The sequence below is a fragment of the Chionomys nivalis genome, chromosome X (assembly GCF_950005125.1).
Source record: "Chionomys nivalis chromosome X, mChiNiv1.1, whole genome shotgun sequence".
Classification (NCBI taxonomy): domain Eukaryota; kingdom Metazoa; phylum Chordata; class Mammalia; order Rodentia; family Cricetidae; genus Chionomys; species Chionomys nivalis.
In genome coordinates this window covers 19,981,157-20,001,387 of record NC_080112.1, presented here as the reverse complement: position 1 = coordinate 20,001,387, position 20,231 = coordinate 19,981,157, and the positions used below count along the sequence as shown (strand labels likewise).

The window sequence follows — 20,231 nt, the reverse complement described above, 5'->3', positions numbered from 1 at the left end:
AGGCGTTTTTGGAGAAACAGCTGGTTTAAGGACTGCCTTGGAAAATAACAAGACGACTCTGGAGTATTTTGTAGTACCAGAGAGCAAAGAAGCCCTTAAAAACCAAGAATGGGGGTCTGGAGAGATGGTTCAGTGGTTCAGAGTGCTTACTGTTTTTGCAAAGGACTCAAATTCAAATCCCAGCACCCATATAAGGTGACTCATAACAGCCTGTGACTCCAGTTCCAGGGGATCCAGCACCCTATATTCTGGCCTCCATGGACACCTCTACACTTGTGGTATATATGCACACAGACACATTCATAAGTATAAGTAGTCAATAAGAAGGACAGCATGACAAGGGGACACAGGAGCCAATCTGAAAGTGTTGCCAGGGGGCAAAGATGAAAAAATTTGAGCAACATACCAAAGAACAAAGAATTGGATTTATAACTCAAATTATAAACAAATATGCATAAGCTCATGTAGATATAAATAAATGACAGAATAATAAAAGATAAGGCATACATCATTACAGAAGAATTCCAAGAGACACATACATAGATAAGAAATACCCTCTTCTAGGGGCTGGAGCTCAATTGTTCCTACTCTCCTTGAGGGTGGAATAGATTCCTCCAAAGAACAGAATATTAAAAGTGAAAAGAGGGCTGGAGAGATGGCTCAGAGGTTAAGAGAACTGACTGCCGTTCTGGAGGTCCTGAGTTCAATTCCCAGCAACCACATGATGACACACACCCATCTACAAGGAGATCTGGTACTCAGAACACTATATACATAATAAATAAATTTTTAAAAAAGTGAAAAGAAACAAGTTTCCCATGCAGAAACACATCAAACACTACCTTAACCAAGGGATTATAGCTCACATCACCAGGGATGCCATGTAGATACCAACAGAGTTATCCAAGAGACCCCGCAAACAATGTAGGCTATTGCCATTGCCCCTGGCTACCTCCTAGAGGTTGAAGCTAAGCTGCTACTGCTAAGACACCTATGCTTTGTTTGGACATAGGGTCTTTGTGATCTGAGCTGGATCTGACCTGAAGGCCCCCTTCCTAGTAACCAGCTTCCTTTAGGACTGGAAGTACTGTGCAAGCTTCCAAGGGGGAGAAGCAATCAATAGTCCTATCCAGGCGCTGGGCCTATGACCCACAACGCTGGCAGCATGACAAGATAGCCCTAACGGTGCCAAAGTGGCACTCATAATCTTGGTGGTAACCAATGGCTGTCTAATTGGACTTAAGATTCACTCAATAGAGGGAAATCCTGCCTGATATTGAAAACTTACCCCAGTTTCTGGAGTCAGTGAGGCCATGGATCTTACAAGAAAACCTCCTACCACGACTTTACTAAACCAGCCCAATTCCCAACCTCATTCTAAATACTTAGCCTTTTACCCACAGATAATTTTAGCTCTCACACCTCATCAAAGAAACTTCTCTTTGCAATACACGGAGAGCACTGCAGAATTCCACAAGTGGTCAAAATACAAAATGAAAACAAACAACAACAAACAAACAAAAAACTGATCATGGAGTGCCCAGCCCCACAACTTGTGCATCACGGGTGCAGGGAACACCATGGCAGAAAGATTCTAAGAGCCAAAGGAGCAGGAAGTCTGCTGTGAGATCGTGTCACTTAGAAGTCATATGGAAGCTTCACTCACAAAGTCTCACTAACATGGCTGTCTAAATAAGACCTCAACAAGTACAACACCAACAGCCATGTTAGCACGGAAGGGGAAAACCATACAGGGTCCCATCCCTTTACAACTACAGTGACTAAGAAATGCTGAGAGCTGGAGAATATAGTCTTCCCCAAGGGATGAGCCCCCTCATTGGTTAGCCAATACCAATCGGTCAGCCTTGAAATCATATACATACAAGTAATGCTAAATAAACTAAGCAAGTTGTATTCGTGTATTTATGCATATGTGTGTGTGTGTGTGTGTGTGTGTAACGATAACAAAGAAAAGGAGGCCACTAACTTGAGAGGGAGCAATGGTGGGAGAAACACGGGAGGGGTTAAAAGGAGGAAAGGGAAGGGGGAATGATGGAGTTTAATTTCAAAACATAAAAATCATTGAAAGCCGGGCGGTGGTGGCGCACGCCTTTAATCCCAGCACTTGGGAGGCAGAGGCAGGCGGATCTCTGTGAGTTCGAGACCAGCCTGGTCTACATGAGCTAGTTCCAGGACAGGCTCTAAAACCACAGAGAAACCCTGTCTCGAAAAACCAAAAAAAAACAAACAAACAAAAAAAAAATCATTGAAAAAAAGAGGATCGATAGAGGAACTGTCTTAGGCCAGAGAACACTGCAGAGACATGATAACTAAACACAGGTAGTATTTTGAACTGGACAATAGTAGGAAAACTGAAAAATTCTTGCAAAAATCTTTTATCTAGTTAACAGGGATATACTGATGTTGCTTTCTTAGTTATGAAAAACATACCACAGTAAGGTATAGGAAGTTCCTGCAGGAACACTCTGCTTACTAACTTTACTAACTTTTCTTTGCAACTTGAATTACTACAAAATGTAAAGTGTAGACATGTAGAATATAATGACGTATACCTGTAAATTCCAGTACTTGGGGGTGGGGGGAGGTTAAGGCAAATGGATCCCAGTTTGAGGTCAGCTTGGGTTTTATAGCAAATTCCAGGCCAACCTGGACTGTATATTAAGACTTTCTCCAAAAACTGTAACAATAGCAGCAACAACCATAATAGTTTATAGAGTGGTTATACTATCAATAAAATTCATTTCACTTTTATATATCTAAAAATGGATAAAAATGTACTAAGGGAAAATATCCCTTGAGTTGGTGGAACAGCTAGGTAGTAAGGCATGCATGAGGTTTTGGATTTAATACCTAATAGCATGAGAATAAAAAATTCCCCCATTATAGCACACAAATCCACAAGATATGAAGGGGGTATATCTCATACAACATACAAAAGACTTTATATAAAATTCCTAACACATCTACAGCCATACCACCCTGAACATCTTGTCGGATGTCAGAAGCTAAGGTTAGTACTCAGACGGCAAACTGCCTGGGAACAATACTGGGTGCTTTAGGCTTAATACAATTCTTTTAAAAAATCATAACACTTAGACAAAAAATGCAAGAATTTATTTAAAATAAAAGGACATACCACATTTATAGTTAATAAGACTCAACTTCATAAGCATCAATTAATTCAAACTGATTTATATAGTCACTTTAATTCCCAAAACTTTATAAAATGTAACAAATGGATTTGGAAGTGTATTTAAAATATATATATAAAAATATCTAAAGAAGGCTGGGCATGGTTGTACACATCTTTAATTCCAACACTTGAGAGGCAGAGGTAGGTGGATTTCTGTGAGTCTGAGGCCAGCCTGGTCTATATAGTGAATTTCAAGCCAACCAGGGATACATAGTGAGAGCCTGCCTCAAATAAAAATAAAAATAAAGTAAGAAGACTATCTGGGCAAAAAAAAAATCTTGGAAGATTTTTGCTTTATTAAATACCAATATTTACTAGGAAACGAAATAATGTAGGGAGTGTAATAGTTGTTTAGGGACAAAAGGTTAATCAATAGCAAAGAGAGTCTATAATCAGACCTATGCAGATAACGTGTGGCTAATATTGTTAACTTTACTAGATAAAGTAATTTCTAGTCTAGAACATTAGTGAGGTACATCTCTTGGCTGTGATTATAAGGGTGACTCCAGAGAAGTTTAACTGAGAAGGGAAGACCCATTCTGAACGGGAGTGGCACTGTCTGGCTGGGGTCCAGAAAGAGGGGAGAAAGAAGTCAATAGAATGCTGACATTCCCCTTTTTTGTTTCCTGATCCACTGAGATGTGCGCAAACAGCCTCCAGCTCACAGGATGAACTGCACCCCCTATCTGTGAGCTAAAACAAACCTTTCATCCCTTAAGTTGCTTTTTGCCATGCATTTGAGCACAGCAATAAGAACAGTAACTAGGAGCTCTGATGTACGACAGAAGTGGCATTCGGCTATCCATATGGAAAATAACGAAACTGGTTCCTGACCTTATACCACACAAAAATCAACTCCAGCTGGGCCAAAGAATAAATACAAAAGGCAAGCTTTTATTAGAAAAATTATAGATATATATTTGATCATGGACCAAGGAACTCTAGAAAATTGCTGGCTGTAACAGAGAAAAGACTGATTCATTCAACTCCTTAGAAAAAAATTGCTGGGGCTGGGAGTAGAGTACTTGCCTGGTGAGAATATAGAGCTCTGGCCTCACTCAGCATTACAGGGGAAAAAATCTGCTCAAGGAAAGACACAATAAAGCAAAAAGCCACAAATGGAGAGTATGCTGGCTAGTTTCATGTCAACTTGGCACAGGCTAAAGTCTTTTGAGAGATGGGATCCTCAATTGAGAAAATGTCTTCATAAGTTCAGGCTGCAGGCAAGTCTGTAGGACATTTTCTTAATGTGTGATTTATGGGGGAGGGCCTAGCCATTATGGATGGTGTCACCCCTGGGCTGGTGGTCCTAAGTTATAGAAAAAAGTAAGCTGAGCAAGCCAGGGGAAGCAAGCAAGTAAGCAGCTCCCCTCCAGGGCCTCTGCATCAGTTCCTGCCTCTGGGATCCTGCCCTGCTTGAGTTTCTGTTCTGGTTTCCTTCAGCGATGGACTACAATGTAGAAGTGTAAGCCAAGTAAACTTTGCTCCCCAATTTGCTTTTGGTCATGGTGTTTCACTGCAGCAATAGTAATTAACCAAGTGATTAACCAAGACAGAGAGAAAAGATCTGACACACAACCCGGCATATTATGAGAATCCAAAACAAAAGAATTCCTACACATTAACAAAAATTATTTTCAAGATTCAAATGTATGAAAAATATTAGTAGCTCTTTAGGAAAAGGGGAAACCTGATCAACAACCAGGAAAAGATGATCAGCTATACTGATAAGTAGGATGCTGAGTCTATATTAAAATATCATTTTACGGGGGCTGGAGAAATGGCTCAGTGGTTTAGAGCACTGCCTGCTCTTCCAAAGGTCCTGAGTTCAATTCCCAGCAACCACATGGTGGCTCACAACCATCTGTAATGGGGTCTGGTGCCCTCTTCTGGCCTGCAGACATACACACAGACAGAATATTGTATACATAATAAATAAATAAATATTTAAAAAAAAATATCATTTTACACTATATTGACAAAAATAGGTGGGATTATATCAAGGAGATGAGGGTATGGTTCAACAGAATCTTTCATTCCGTTGTATCATCTTTTAGAATATGGTTCGACAGAATCCTGTGAGGCTAAACTTTCATGTATCTTATTAGCCAGCAACTCTACTTGTAGATATATATCTTATTCCTAGGTATATGGGAAGCAGAGACATGCTCAAGAACATTTAAGCAGTGATGTTCATAAGAGCAAAAAGCCAAAAGGATCCAAATGTCCATCAACAGAAACATGGATTCTTTGTTTTATGATCACCTGAAATGTCACACACCATTGATCATGAACTATAACCACACAGAGAAAAAGATGTGACTCTCAGGAATGTAATATTGATTAAAAAAATTAAGTTACAGGAAACCATGTATGATATTGTTCTGTAGCTATTTCATCGGAATTGAAACACTCTCTGGAAAGGAGAAGGCAGGTGTTTAAGACTCAAAAGAGATTTCGAAGGCCCAGCAAGTTCACAGGATCTCTTAGCAAGTTTCTAGAAGCAGTAAGAAATTAATGGGGAGTGAGTGGAGACTCAGTGGGAGACTCATACAGGACAGGCAAGGAGCTCCCAGGATGAAGCTCTTATGAGTTATCCTTCACGCTGGGGTGGGCATTTCCGCGATGGAGCTTGTCTTCAATCTCCTATTCTCTTACGGGTAGCTACAATGCACTCATTGGTTCATGTGGTAGTTAATACTGTCAACCTGACAGGATCTAGAATAAGGAAGAACGAGCCTTCGGGAATGTCTGTGAGGGATTATCTAGATTAGGATAACTGGGGCAGAAAGCTTCGTCCAAAATGTGTGTGGTACCATTCTACACACTGGGGTGCTAGGCTGAACAGACAGGAGACTGTAAGCTGAGTGCATGCATCCATCACTGCTTCTGACTGTGAAGACAATGCGGACAACTGCCTCAAGCGCCTGCTGCCATGGCCTTCCCACCACGACGGACTGTACCCGCCAACTCCGAGTCGAAACAAACCCTTCCTACTATTGAAGAAGAGGGGCAGAAAGATTGTAAGAACCAGAAGTCAGCGATGCTGGTCAAACAGCGTCTTCGAGATACCATGGGACTGTGGCCCTCGTAAAGTCGCAGCAGCTGTGGTGGCCCACACAGAATCATGGCAGTCAACATTCAAGCATGGAAGGTGAAGGCTCAAGCCCCCCCCACATCGAATGCACTCCAAGTTGGATGGGGATGGGAAAAGTTAGGAGGAGGAGTGGTGAGTGAAAAATGACTGAAATGTATTGTATGTGAGGCAGGTGTGGTTGTGCACACCTTCTGACCCCAGCATGCAGGAAGCAGCAGCAGGCGGGTCTCTATGAGGTCCAGGTCAGCCTGGTCTACCTGGTGAGTTGCACAGCAGACAATGCTACATAATGAGATCCTTCCTCACAAAAAGAAAAAAAAAAGTAAGAAAAGAAAAGAAGCAACCCCCAACCATTGTATGTATGTATGAAATACTAAACAAATTAGTAAGAATACTATATTTCACAGAAATAAACCTTTCCTTGGTTTATTTGCTTCATTGCAGCAACATCACAACTAACAGAAAACTGGTAGCAAGAAGTCAGTGAGGCCACTGTCTATTCTGACCTGGCGGCAGAATGTGTTTGAAAGAGTCAACACTTTACTGAGTGAGATAACCCAGACCCAAAAAGATGAATATGGTATGTACTCACTCATAAGCGGATTCTAGCCATAAACAAAGGACAATGAGCCTATAGTTCATGATCCTAGAGAAGCTAAGTAATTAGGTAAACCCAAAGAAAAACATATATTTATCCTCCTGGATATTGGAAGTTGACAAGATCGTAGGGCAAAAGTTGGGAGCAGGGAGGTGGGGGTGGATTGGGGGGAAGGGGAGATGGGGAGAAGGGAGAAGGGGAGGACTGGGGAGAGCTTGGGGGAATGGGATAATTGAGATGGAGGATGGGTGAATATGGGAGCAGGGAAGAAGATATCTTAACTGAGAGAGCCGTTTTAGGGTTGGCTAGTCTTGGCTCTAGAGGGGTTCCCAGGTGTCCAAGGGGATTTCCCCAACTAGTTCCATGGCCAGCAGAGGAGAGGGCGCCTGAACTGGCCTTATCCTATAGCCACACTGATGAATAGCTTGCATATCACCATAGAACCTTCATCCGGCGATGGAGGGAGATAGAGACAGAGACCCACATTGGAGCACTGGACTGAGCTCCCAAGGTCCAAATAAGGAGCAGAAGGATGGAGAACATGAGCAAGGAAGTCATGACCGCGAGGGGTATGTCCACCCACTGAGACAATGGGACTGATCTAATGGGAGTTCACTAAGGCCAGCTGGACGGGGACTGATGGAGCATGTGATCAAACTGGACTCCCTGAACATGGCTGACAAGGAGGGCTGATTGAGAAGCCAAGGACAATGGCACTGAGTTTTGATTCTACTGCATGGACTGGCTTTGTGGGAGCCTAGTCTGTGTGGATGCTCACCTTTCTAGACCTGGATGGAGGAGGGAGGACCTTGGATTTTCCACAGGGCAGGGAACCCTGACTGCTCCTAGGACTGGAGAGGGAGTGGGGGGAGTGGGAGGGAAATGGGAGGAGGAGAGGAGGTGGAAATTTTTTTTTAAAGATTTATTTATTTATTATGTATGCAACATTTTGCCTCCATGTATGCCTACATGCCAGAAGAGGGCACCAGATCTCATTACAGATGGTTGTGAGCCACCATGTGGTTGCTGGGAATTGAACTCAGGACCTCTGGATGAGCAGCCAATGCTCTTAACCTCTGAGCCATCTCTCCAGCACCAGGAGGTGGAAATTTTTAATAAATGAACAAATAAATAAAAAAATAAATAAATGATTGACAATATTTAAAGTTACTTTAATAAATATCAAAGGACACACTTCATCTACTCAAAAAAGAAAAAAAGAAAGAGTCATTCACATGATACTTGTTTTGAAGGCATGAAGGATGCAGGATTAAGGGGTCATGGAGTCTTGCACTGTGGTTCCAGACTGCCTTGAGGCCAATGTATGGCAGGGTTCGAGTCCCTGAAAGACCTAAGAGGCCACTGTGTAAAGTTATGAAGGTGAAGCCTACGTTGTGGAGATGCCAGAATTGTGGAGATGGTAGAACCATGGCGGCTCTGCAGACATAGAGATAAGTCACTCCAAGAGTGCACTGCAGGAAGCAAAGATGGAGGGGTGGGGCTACTCAAGCCCTTTTGAGCCCAGATAATTTTATCATGAGTTCCAGATGCCCCAACACAGAACTGCAGGAGTTTGTGTTTTCCATACTGAATTTTATTTTTACTTTGGTCCAAGCATTTCTTGCTATGCCTTCAATATATATATATATGAGATTTTATATATATAAAAGTTCTGAAGGTTTTATCAAATAACCTTGGTTTTATTTCTCTCTTCCCTTTTTCTGTCTTCTCCCTCTCCCCAGTTAAAGGGCCCCCTCCCCATTTCCCATTTCATTTCACCTATATCCTGCTATTCCCCACACATCCCCTGACTGCATGGCTTCTCAGTTTCTTTGGTTATTTCATGTTGTCTACTCACATCTGAACATTTGGAGTTAGGAACGGCAGATAAGAGAGGACAACTGGCATTTATCTTCGCGGGTCTGGCCTACCTCACTCAATATAACATTTCAAGTTCTATCCATTTCCCTGAAAATTTCATGATTTAATTTTTCTGGATACAATGTAGAGATCAAGGGATCATAGGAACCCAGGCACAATGAATACATCCTCAACTCAACTCCTGCAGCTAAGGTTCAGGGAACATTACAGAAGAGGGGGCAAACAGATTGTAAGAGCCAGGTGATCAGTAAGTCTGTTGTGAGACTTTGTCTCTTAAAAATGGCTGAATAGCTGGATGGTGGTGGCACACGCCTTTAATCCCAACACTCGAGGCAGAGGCAGGTGGATCTCTGTGAGTTCAGGGCTAGACTGGTCTACAAAACAAGTTCCAGGACAGCCAGGGCTGTTACACAGAGAAACCCTGTCTCAAAAACCAAAACCAAACAAACAAAATGGCTGTCTAAACAAGACCTGATCAATGACAATATTAATAGCCAGCCATGCTAACAGGGAAGGGGGTAAAACCTCATAGTCCCACTCTAGACAAAGAACTCCAGGGAACTAATGACTGCTGGGAGATGGAAAAATAGCCTCTCCCAGGGATGAGCCCCTCTCTATAGAATACAAAGTGGTCAGTCCTGAAATAGCTACACACACAGAGACACATAGAAAAACGAACCCAGAGGGTTGTATTTGTACATATATGTATATTATAATAATAAAGAAAAAGAGGTCATCAATTTGAGAGGGAAATGGTGTGGGGGGAAGGGAGGAAAGAGAAAAGAGAAAAGGAAGGGGAAATGATGTAATTATACTTTAATTAAAAATATATTAAATTTTAAAAGTTACAAAAGGAAAAGAAGAAAAGCAGGCTGAGTAAGCTATGGAGAACAAGCCATTAGGCAGCATTCCGCCATGGCCTCTGGTTCAATTTCTGCTTCCAGGTTCCTGCTCTGAGTGTCCTAATTTCCCTTCATGATAAACCGTAAGCTGTAATATGAAACAAACCTCTTCCTTCCCAAGTTGTTTTTGGCCATGGTGTTTACCACAGCAATAGAAAGCAAAAGAAGACAATGACAGGCTCTACTCAAAGTGCGTATCAAAACATCCCTTTCCTTCCTTAGGTGGCTTTGTCAGAGCAAGGAGAGAAGCAGCTATAGATCATCAAGCTAGACTTGGGTGGAATAGTTTTAGTCCATTGTCAGTGTCCTATCTGGGGTGAAGAGACATTTGTTCATGTCTTTCCAAAAAAAAAAAAAAAAAGTCACACAAGTATGATACTATTTTCCAAAAGCTTACACCCAAGGCAATATGCAAATTTGAGAAAAAAATTCCACATGTCCAAACAGCAGGATAACGTGAAACACAAATTTAGGGGTGGCAACCTGTTTTTTCTTTAAGGTGTGCCCCACTGCCAGCTGGTTTAATGTTTGTTTTTTTTAAAATTTTATATGCATTGGTTGTTTTGCCTGCATGTTTGTCTGTGTGGGGGTGTCAGATCCCCTGGAACTAGAGTTACAGGCAGGTTTGAGCTGTCATGTGGCTACTGGGAATTGAACCCGGGTCCTCTGGAAGGGCAGCCAGAGCTCTTAACTACTAAGTCATCTCTCCAACCCCAGTGGCAACTTGTTTTTAAGACAAGGTCTCACTATGTAGTCCTGGTTGGCCTGAAACTCGCAGAGATCCCCCATGTCTGCCTCTCCAGTGCTGGGATTAAAGACAAGTACCACCATGCCTGGCTAGGAGTGGCGATTTTGATGGGGCAGACAGGCAGGGACATGGGACACATAGATAGATATTATCATTAATGCCGCTCTTGCATGGAGTGGTAGGTTCTTGAGTTTTCAATAAATTATCTTTATAACCCATCTGTATAACATAGATTCTTTTCTCATTTACTGAACATAATTTAAAATGTAGTTTTAAAAGATTTACCTTTGGGGCTGGAGAGATGGCTCAGCAGTTAACAGTTCATCCTGTTCTTCCACAGGACCCCAACTTCAGTTCCCAGCAACCTTGCTTGGTTCACAATTGCCTGTACCTCCAGCTCCAGGGGGATCCAACGCCTTCTTCTGGCTTCCACAAAACCTGTACTCAGAAGCACAAACCCACATCGAGAAACACACACATACACATAAATAAACAAATAAGTATTTATCTTTAGTTTTATTTATGTGTATGTGTGCATGTCTGTGAGTGTATGCCATGTGTGTTTAGGTGTTTGCAGAGGGCAGAAGAGGGCACTTTTCCATCAACTTGACACAAGTTAGAGTCATCTGGGAAGAAGGAACCTCAACTGAGAAAATGCTCCCACCGGACTGGCCTATGGGCAAGCCTGTGAAGTAACTTTCTTGACTAATGATCAATGTGGGAGGGCCCAGCTCACTGTGGGCAGTGCAATTTTAGGGCTGGTAGTCCTGGGTGGTGTTGACATACACCTTTAATCCCAGAACTTGGGAGGCGGAGGCAGGCAGATTTCTGAGTCCGAGGCCAGTCTGGTCTACAGAGTGAGTTCCAGGACAGCCAGGGCTACACAGAGAAACCCTGTCTTGAAAAACAAACAAACAAACAAACAGCCTAACAAATTGTGAAGAGTAAGCCAGTAAGCAGCACTCCTCTATGGCCTCTGCATCAGCTCCTGGCTCTAGGTTCCTGCCCTGACTTTCTTCAGTGATAGAGTATAATTTGAGATTTCTAAGATGTAAAAAAAATTCTTTATTACCCAACTTCCTTTTGACTATAGTGTTTTATCATTGCAATAGAAACCCTAACTAAGCCATAACTCCTAGTGCTGGAGTTATTGGTGGTTGTGAATTGCCTGATGAAGGTGCTGGGAACTAAACTCAACTTCTCTTCAAGATCACCAAAGGCTCTTACTACTGAACCATCTCTTCAGTCCCATATCTAACATATGATACCTTCTTTTAGGCTCCACAGGCACCAGCACTCCTGTGTATACACCCCCCCCCCACAGATACACATATAATTTAAAATATAAAAATAATTCTTAAAAACACCCAAGCGCTAGGGCTGATCATTTGCCTATCATGTATAAGGCCCTGATTCCATCACCAGCACCCACATATACTCACATCTATACCCACACCCACCTGCACACACAAGTGCACCCACACCTCCAAAACACTTATTTTTAAAATAAGAGAATTAGGAAATACACAGAATGGCTGAGAAAGGACTTTAATGAGCTCACTTTCCCTCTCCAGAACTGTAGTAAGTGGAGCAGTGGGCTGCGTTCCAGCCGCCCCGGCTCCCGCATGGCTAGCTTATGCCCCAAAATAATTACATGGAAACTGTATTCTTTTAAACACTGCTTGGCCCATTAGCTCCAGCCTCTTATTGGCTAGCTCTTACATCTAGATTAACCCATTTTTAATAATCTGTGTAGCCCCACGAGGTGTGGCTTACCAGGAAGATCTTAACCTGTGTCTGTTGGGTGGGAGAATCATGGCGACTGCCTGACTTGGCTTCTTTCTCCCAGAATTCTGTTCTGTCTACTCCACCTACCTAATTTTCTGTCCTATCAGGGCCAAGGCAGTTTCTTTATTAACCAATGAAAGTAACACATAGACATCATTTCCCTCCTCCATCACAGAACACTTTTTAAAAAATGAACAAACCAATCAAATCATTTCAGAACTGTGGCAATTAACCATAGTCATACAATGAAGTGAAAATGATCCAAGAGACTTGATGTGGGATTCCCCTCTGTATGCTGTGAATATGTTTTATTACCATTGGTTAATAAAGGAGCTGCTTTGGCCTATGGCAGGGCAGAATATAATAAGGTAGGAAATCCAAGCAGCAATAGAGTAGGAAAGAAGAGTTAGGCAGAGGCCATGTAGCCGCCCAAGAAGCAAGATATGAGGTAACAAACCACAAACTTCATGGTAAAAAATAAAATAATAGAAATGGGTTAATTTAAGATTTAAGAGCTAGCTAGGAATAGGTCTGAGCCATTGGTCAAACAGTGTTGTAATTAATATAGTTTCTGTGGGATTATTTGGGTCTGGGTGGCCGGGAAACAAAAGCGCAGTCTCCATTTACAGAGACTACTGAATCTCGAAGAAACAGTAGGGTTTATAGCACTGTCATTGTGGCTATTCCCTTTGTGAACTTTCAACCAGTGTCTGGTGTGTTAGCTCAAAGGTGACCAAGTTCCGGACAATGTCTTTTACCACCTTGGGAATTTAAAGGGATAACATGGGTAGATCAGGCTAGCCTAAAACTCTAAGATCTTACTGCCTCTGCCTCCAGAGTGCCGGGATTAAAAGTCACCAGACCTGACATGAAAAGAAAACTTTAGAGACTGATACAATCAGAACTTTGAAGAACTCTGATCTATTACTAAGGATTTTATGGGCTGCAGACATACTCAATGCCATGTGTATGCACCGGAAAACAGGCAAAGACTAAAGTCACTCACTTCTGTCTAACTGTGAAGGCCCTGTGCAAACAGAAAATGAAAACTTAGGTGGTCTCATAAACTCTCTGAAATATGTAGGTATGTCTTCATACACAGATCTTCACAACAAAAAGTGAAAAATATATAGATAAATATTTAAGATTTTTTTCTCAGCAATTATAGGCTGATTATAAAACTTATTCACCTAGGCCTTATCCTTAGGAATCCAGGCTTAAAAATAAAAACAAGAACCTAAAATATGTTGAAAGAAAACTCAGAAAAAAAAAAAGAAAGAAAACTCAGGAGCCACATAATACAATACAGAGAATACAGAATCCATAGAATTAGTATCCAGAATTTAATAAATACATAGCAACAACCAAAAATACTCACATATAACAGCAGTAACAAAAACCAAACAAAATAAATGTGAACAAAATCTAGAGAATCCAGATGTCATCAAGATGGCAGAGTGGGATTTTCTATTATTTGTCTTCCCTTACATGAAACCACTATTATTCACACTAAGGAAAGCAAGCAGCAGGCTCCAGTACCTGGCGTAGAGAGTAAGAAGACACACTGAAGACATGCAAAAAGGCCAGTTCTGTATCACGGCGTTCATTCATCCCCCAAACACGGCCAATAGCCTTGTTCTGGATACCCAAACTGAGCTGATTCCAGTAAAGTCCAGCTCTGGGCATCTACCACAGTCCAAGATTCTAGGTCAGTACCTGATGATAGCCTCAAGGCCCATCCAGGCGCCATATTCCCCAAAGCTTCAGGCTACTTGTTCCTGATAGGTTCAGAACCAACCCAATACTAGAACTCAAGTGGTCACAGGTTCCAGAATGGCCAAAGACTCAAACCTGTCCAAGTACCAGGCCAGATCTCACATGCTTAGTTTACTTCATAGCCACTCATGCCCCATGACCCTGGGTCCCGCACTTCAGGTCCACCCTAGTAGCCTCAGGCCTGCCTCATCCTAAGGTTAGCCCTCTTGATTGTAGTTACCAGGCTGGGGCCACAGACACATGCTCTGGGCCTGTTTAGTGAAAGGTTGGCCCCTATATCTCTACATTCTATAAGACCCACAGTCTAGGCTATTCTAACAGAATGAAGATCCAAGTATATGCCATGCAGACTTCAGTGTGGGGCTGAACCCCGGAGATCTATGCCCTATACTTGCCCAGTACCAGTCCTACCCAGGATCTAAGTCAGCCCCCATGGTTTCAGGCTCCATGGAATTCAGATCCTAAGTCTTCTCCGGCATAGACAGGATCCATGCTTACCCAGCAGGCAGTAGTGCCTGGCCAGTCTCTGTAGATGCAAGCTTTTGGTCTTATTGATCCAGAATCTAGATTCCCAGTCTCACAGATTCAGATCGCAAGACTGTCCCTGTGCTATGCCAGATCTCACTGACGGGATTTAGGTACATGCCAACAGACCAGACACTGTCCAAAATCCTGGCTGGCTTCTGCGGACCCAAGCTCAAGGCTCACCCTAGTACACAGTAGACTCTGTGGACCTAGACCTCAAGCTTCTATTTGAGGAAACCCATGGACATAAACTCTAAGCCTACTGCTTCAGACCCAATCAACAGGTCAGTGCTCTTGCATCCAAGGTTCTAGGCTGAATAACACAGACCCAGGCACGAGGTCCACCTTAGTAACCCAGGTATCAGGAACCAACTTTGCCACACTAAGCTTGTCCAAAAAACATACTGACCAGGAATGGGCTGCCACAGAAAAAGCCACTTTAGAACGATGGAAATAAGATCCTACTTCTTCAAATGTACAGACACAAAACCATAGTCACAGGGATCAAGAACAATCAGAGAAACACAGTGGTATAGTACTCAAGGAAAGCACCAGCCATCAACTGTAAAGAAGAGATTTAGGACTGTCTGAAAAGCGTTCAATATAATTACTGAAAAGCTCATTGACAGCCAATGAGAATAGAGAGAAAAACAATTCAATGTTAGCAAGACAACATTAAGTGACCAAAAGGAAAAATTAACAAAGCCACAGAAATTATTCTTAAAAAAAAAAAAAATCAAACAAAACCATCTGGAGAGATGGCTCAGCGGTTAAAAGCACTGTTCATGGCCCGATTGTCCTGAAATCCAGAGGTCCAGAGTTCGATTCCCGCTAAACACACTGTGGCTCGCGGTCATTCGTCCTGAGCTCTGGCGCCCTCTTGAGGGAAAAAAATTAAAAAAAAAACTGGGGGCTGGAGAGATGGCTCAGAGGTTAAGAGCACTGACTGCTCTTCCAGGGGTCCTGAATTCAATTCCCAGCAACCACATGGTGGCTCACAACCATCTCTAATGAGATCTGGCACTGTATCCTGGAAAGTGTATATATAATAAATAAGTAAATTTAAAAAAATCAAACAAAAATTCTGGAGTGGAAAACTACAATCACTGAAGTTTATAATACAGAGAATCAAAAGAATCCAATCTCTTGATGTTGTCCCATAAGCTTCTTCAAAAGGACATAAGTACATGACAGAGAAGAGAAAGACAAAGGGACAAAGACCTGAAAGAAAGAATAGAAAATGCTTTGACTTTTTACAAAAGATATAATTATCTAAGTATGGGAAAGTCCAAGAGATTCAATCAGATCCAATGCAAAGAGGCCTTGAAAAAGACAGAGTTAATCATCAGAAACCAAGAACAAAAGATTCTGAAAGTGGCAAAAAGAAGCAAACAACACACAGAGAGTTGCAATAAGGGCGGCATCAGATTCGTCAGCAGGAAAGAGTGAGAGGGTCACTAGTCAGTCTGCTACAGTCAACCAAACCAAGCCTTCCCAATCTAGAAGACTGTACTTGGCAAAGTCGTTCTTCACAGATGGAGAGTCATAAGACTTCACCAGACAAACAAAAGCCAAGGAAGTTAGTCATCCATAACTGTCTTTTAAGAAATGCTAAAGGAAGTTATTTAATCTTTTACCTTTACTATGAATATTAAGAGACAAAATGTTAAAATAGCGCAACAATTTAACAAACACGCAATACAAAAAATGTAGGCTGTGACATCAAAAATTGAGACGTAGTGAGAATGAAATACAGGCATGGTTACCTAATCCAATCAAAGTTGCTATCAGCTTAAATTAGCCTTGATGGGGTCAAGACACAAGAAAATCCACAGAATCAGCTAGCCTGGGCTCATAGGGGCTCACAGAGACTGAAGTGACAACCAGGGAGCCTGCATGGGACTGACCCAGGCACTCTGCATGTGTGTTACAGCTGTGTAGCTTAGTCCTCTTGTGGGGCTCCTAACAGTGGGAGCAGGGGCTGCCTGACATTGGGGCCTGCTTCTGGGAACCTTTCCTCCTAAGGGATTGCCTTGTCTAGCCTTAACAAGAAGAGAGGTCCCTAGTCTCACTTGATGTCCTATGGCTGGCTGGCATCCATGGGAGCTCTGCCCTTTTCTGAAGGGAAACAGAGGAAGAGTGAATGGCGGGAGTGAAGAGGGGCCGAAGGAGGGAAGACTGCAGTGGGGGTGTAATATGTGAGAGAAGAATAAGTTTAAAAAAGTAAAAAAAAAAAAAAACACTTGAGTTACAAAAAAAAAACCCCTCTTATAATTAACTTGAGTTTAAGTAGATTAAAGTCTCCAATCAAAAGGCTAACTAGAGTAACAAAACTATATACCCAATTATGAGCTGCTTATAAGATAGTCAATCTTTAAGGACACATACGGACTGAACGTTGAAATGACGGAAATGATACGCCATGTCAATGGAAACTGAACGAGAGCAGGGCTAGCTCTACATATTTAAGTAAATTAGACTTTTAAAACTATTGCCAGACAGAAGATCAATGAAAAATCATCAACCCTGGGGCTGGAGAAGCAACTCAGGGTCTTAATGCACTTGCAAAGACTTGGGTGCAGCTCCAAGCACTCACAAAGAATTCTGAAAAGTGGAAAGTATTTCTTTTCCCCATAAGGAATTGCTAACAAATTAAACTGGGAAATAGGAGGCAATATTTAATGAGGTTGTATGTTTCAGAGCAAATCTAAGTTTCTGTAGCTCTGTATGCACAGCGAATTAAATACCACTTAGTGCTAGTCTTGGGAATACTTGTTGCTTTGAGAGAAAGGAATGAAGTTTTAGTTAAATCATCTTCATACTTCGCATTTTTCCACTACAAATGGTGAACATCTAGTCACTTACATCCTTTCATTTCCATTGGCTGGGACTTGACATTTTAGGAATGGAAGAGTTTGCTTTGTTTCCCCACATCACTGTCCACTTCAGCAACGATGTGCTGGCAGAGAGGCAGTGGGGGGGGGGGTAAAGGGTAATTTTTAAATTATCATTCTCTCTCTCTCTTTCTGTGTGTGTATGTGCGCACACGCGTGTATGTGCGCACACGCGTGCGTGTGCGTGAGCACTCACGTGTGCACCACGGTATGCATGCGGAGGTCAGGGGACAGCTCTGTTGAGTCCTTTTCTCCTTCCCCCTTATTTTAGGTTCTAGGAATCAAACTCAGGTCACCTGGGGCAATTGTCTTTACCCACGACACATCTTGCTGGGCCTTATTTTCTTATTTTTTAGGTAGAAGGTAATTTCAAAGGTCTGTATGTGGACCCTTTTGCAAGTGCTCGAAACAGAACTTGCAGCTCAGGACTGCCAGGCGAGTGCTGAATCACGTCACCGCTGACCTGCATCCTTAGTCCTGAAAGTATGATTAATGTTAAAAACCTCATACTTGAAAGAAGCCTCAGTGATCAGTGGCTTTACAATGGAAAGTTAAGAGCAAACCTGGGGGCAGGAGAGATGGCTCAGAGGTTAAGAGCACTGGCTGCTCTTCCAGAGGTCCTGAGTTCAATTCCCAGCAACCATATGGTGGCTCACAACCATCTGTAATTTGATCTGGTTCCCTCTTCTGGAGTGCAGACAGAACACTGTATAAATAATAAATAAATAATTTTAAAAAAGAGCAAACCTGGAGGACTGGAGAGATGGCTCAGAGGTTAAGAGCATTGCCTGCTCTTCCAAAGGTCCTGAGTTCAATTCCCAGCAACCACATGGTGGCTCACAACCATCTGTAATGAGGTCTGGTGCCCTCTTCTGGCCTGCAGGCATTCACACAGACAGAATATTGTATACATAATAAATAAATAAATTAATTAATTAAAAAAAGAGCAAACCTGGAAAGTACACGCATCAATCAGTGTTTGTTTCATGGGAGCAGCTTGCTGCCAATTCTTTTCATTCTGCGTGTAGTTCTTTGATAGTTTACTGCCACTTTACACTCTATTAAGCGTGCTGTTTATATTATATAGCTATCATATTAATTATATCAGTTCCGTTTTGTCTTTTTAAAATTTTCATACAAGTACATACACCGTATGAAGCATTATCCAGGAGGAGGAGATCTGGGGGAGCGGGAAGGTTGGGAGTGGGGTGAGGAGGAGTGGAGGGAGGGACACCGTGACCGGGATGTACTATACGAGAGAAGGAGAAAGATAAAGAAGCACATCCCCATCCCCTTTCTTCATTCTGATTAGTCTGAAAGTTTTTCGGGAAGTCTGGACGAAGTGTTTTTTTTAAATGAAATAAAAATGAAAATGACTTAAGACTAACAATTGCCTCTCTTCAGAAACCATGAGGCTGGAAGATGGTATGCCGACAGCTTCAAAATAGTAGAAGAAAAATATCATCAACTTAAAATTCTATATCCGGCATTGCTGTCCTATGAAGATGGAAACAGTTTAAGATAAACTAAACATAAAACTTGCTGCTACCAGATTCAAAAGAAACACTAATTCATGTTGAAATTAAAGAATTAAGTATTAGCCAGGTGGTGGTGGCGCACGCCTTTAATCCCAGCACTCAGGAGGCAGAGGCAGGCGGATCTCTGTGAGTTCGAGACCAGCCTGGTCTACAAGAGCTAGTTCCAGGGCACAGGAGAACACTTCCTACGTATAACCCCAGCAGCACAAACACTAAGGACATCATTAAATAAATGGGACCTCCTGAGACTGAGAAGCTTCTGTAAAGCAAAGGACACTGTCACTAAGACAGAAAGGCAACCCACTGACTGGGAGAAGATCTTCACCAACCCCGCAACTGACAAAGGTCTGATATCCAAAATATACAAAGAACTCAAGAAATTAGACCGTAAAAGGTTAATCAATCCAATTATAAAATGGGGCACTGAGCTGAACAGAGACTTTTCAACAGAAGAAGTTCAAATGGCCAAAAGACACTTAAGATCGTGTTCAACTTCCTTAGCAATCAGGGAAATGCAAATCAAGACAACATTAAGATACCATCTTACACCGGTCAGAATGGCTAAAATCAAAAACACCAATGATAGCCTCTGCTGGAGAGGTTGTGGAGAAAGGGGCACTCTCCTCCATTGCTGGTGGGAATGCAAACTTGTGCAACCACTTTGGAAAGCAGTGTGGCGGTTTCTCAGGAAAGTCGGGTTCAATCTACCTCTCGACCCAGCAATACCACTATTGGGAATATACCCAAGAGATGCCCTAACATACAACAAAAGTATATGCTCAACTATGTTCATAGCAGCATTGTTTGTAATAGCCAGAACCTGGAAACAACCTAGATGTCCTTCAATGGAAGAATGGATGAAGAAAGTATGGAATATATACATATTAGAATACTACTCAGCAGTAAAAAACAATGACTTCTTGAATTTTGCATACAAATGGACGGAAATAGAAAACACTATCCTGAGTGAGGTAAGCCAGACCCAAAAAGAGGAACATGGGATGTACTCACTCATATTTGGTTTCTAGCCATAAATAAAGGACATTGAGACTATAATTCGTGATTCTAGAGAAGCTAAATAAGAAGGTGAACCCAAAGAAATACATATAAGCATCCTCCTGAATATTAACCTTCATCAGGCGATGAAAGAAGAGAGAGACAGAGACCAACATTGGAGCACTGGACTGAAGTCTCACGATCCAAAGGAGGAGCAGAAGGAGAGTGAGCACGAGCAAGGAACTCAGGACCGCGAGGGGTGCACCCACACACT

General features: G+C 42.2%; 1 protein-coding gene across 2 annotated transcripts in view; it reads right to left on the bottom strand.

Moving 5' to 3' along the window:
• Positions 1-20,231, bottom strand: part of Kantr (KANTR integral membrane protein) — a 42,020-nt gene that overhangs the window by 5,136 nt on the left and 16,653 nt on the right. Inside the window, exon 3 of one of the 2 annotated variants that reach the window (XM_057760808.1) lies at positions 10,726-10,878. The exons of the other annotated variant lie outside the window; for it this stretch is intronic. The gene's annotated coding sequence lies outside the window, so the exon portion shown is untranslated. The remainder of the gene's footprint in view (positions 1-10,725; positions 10,879-20,231) is intronic. 2 annotated transcript variants of the gene reach the window in all.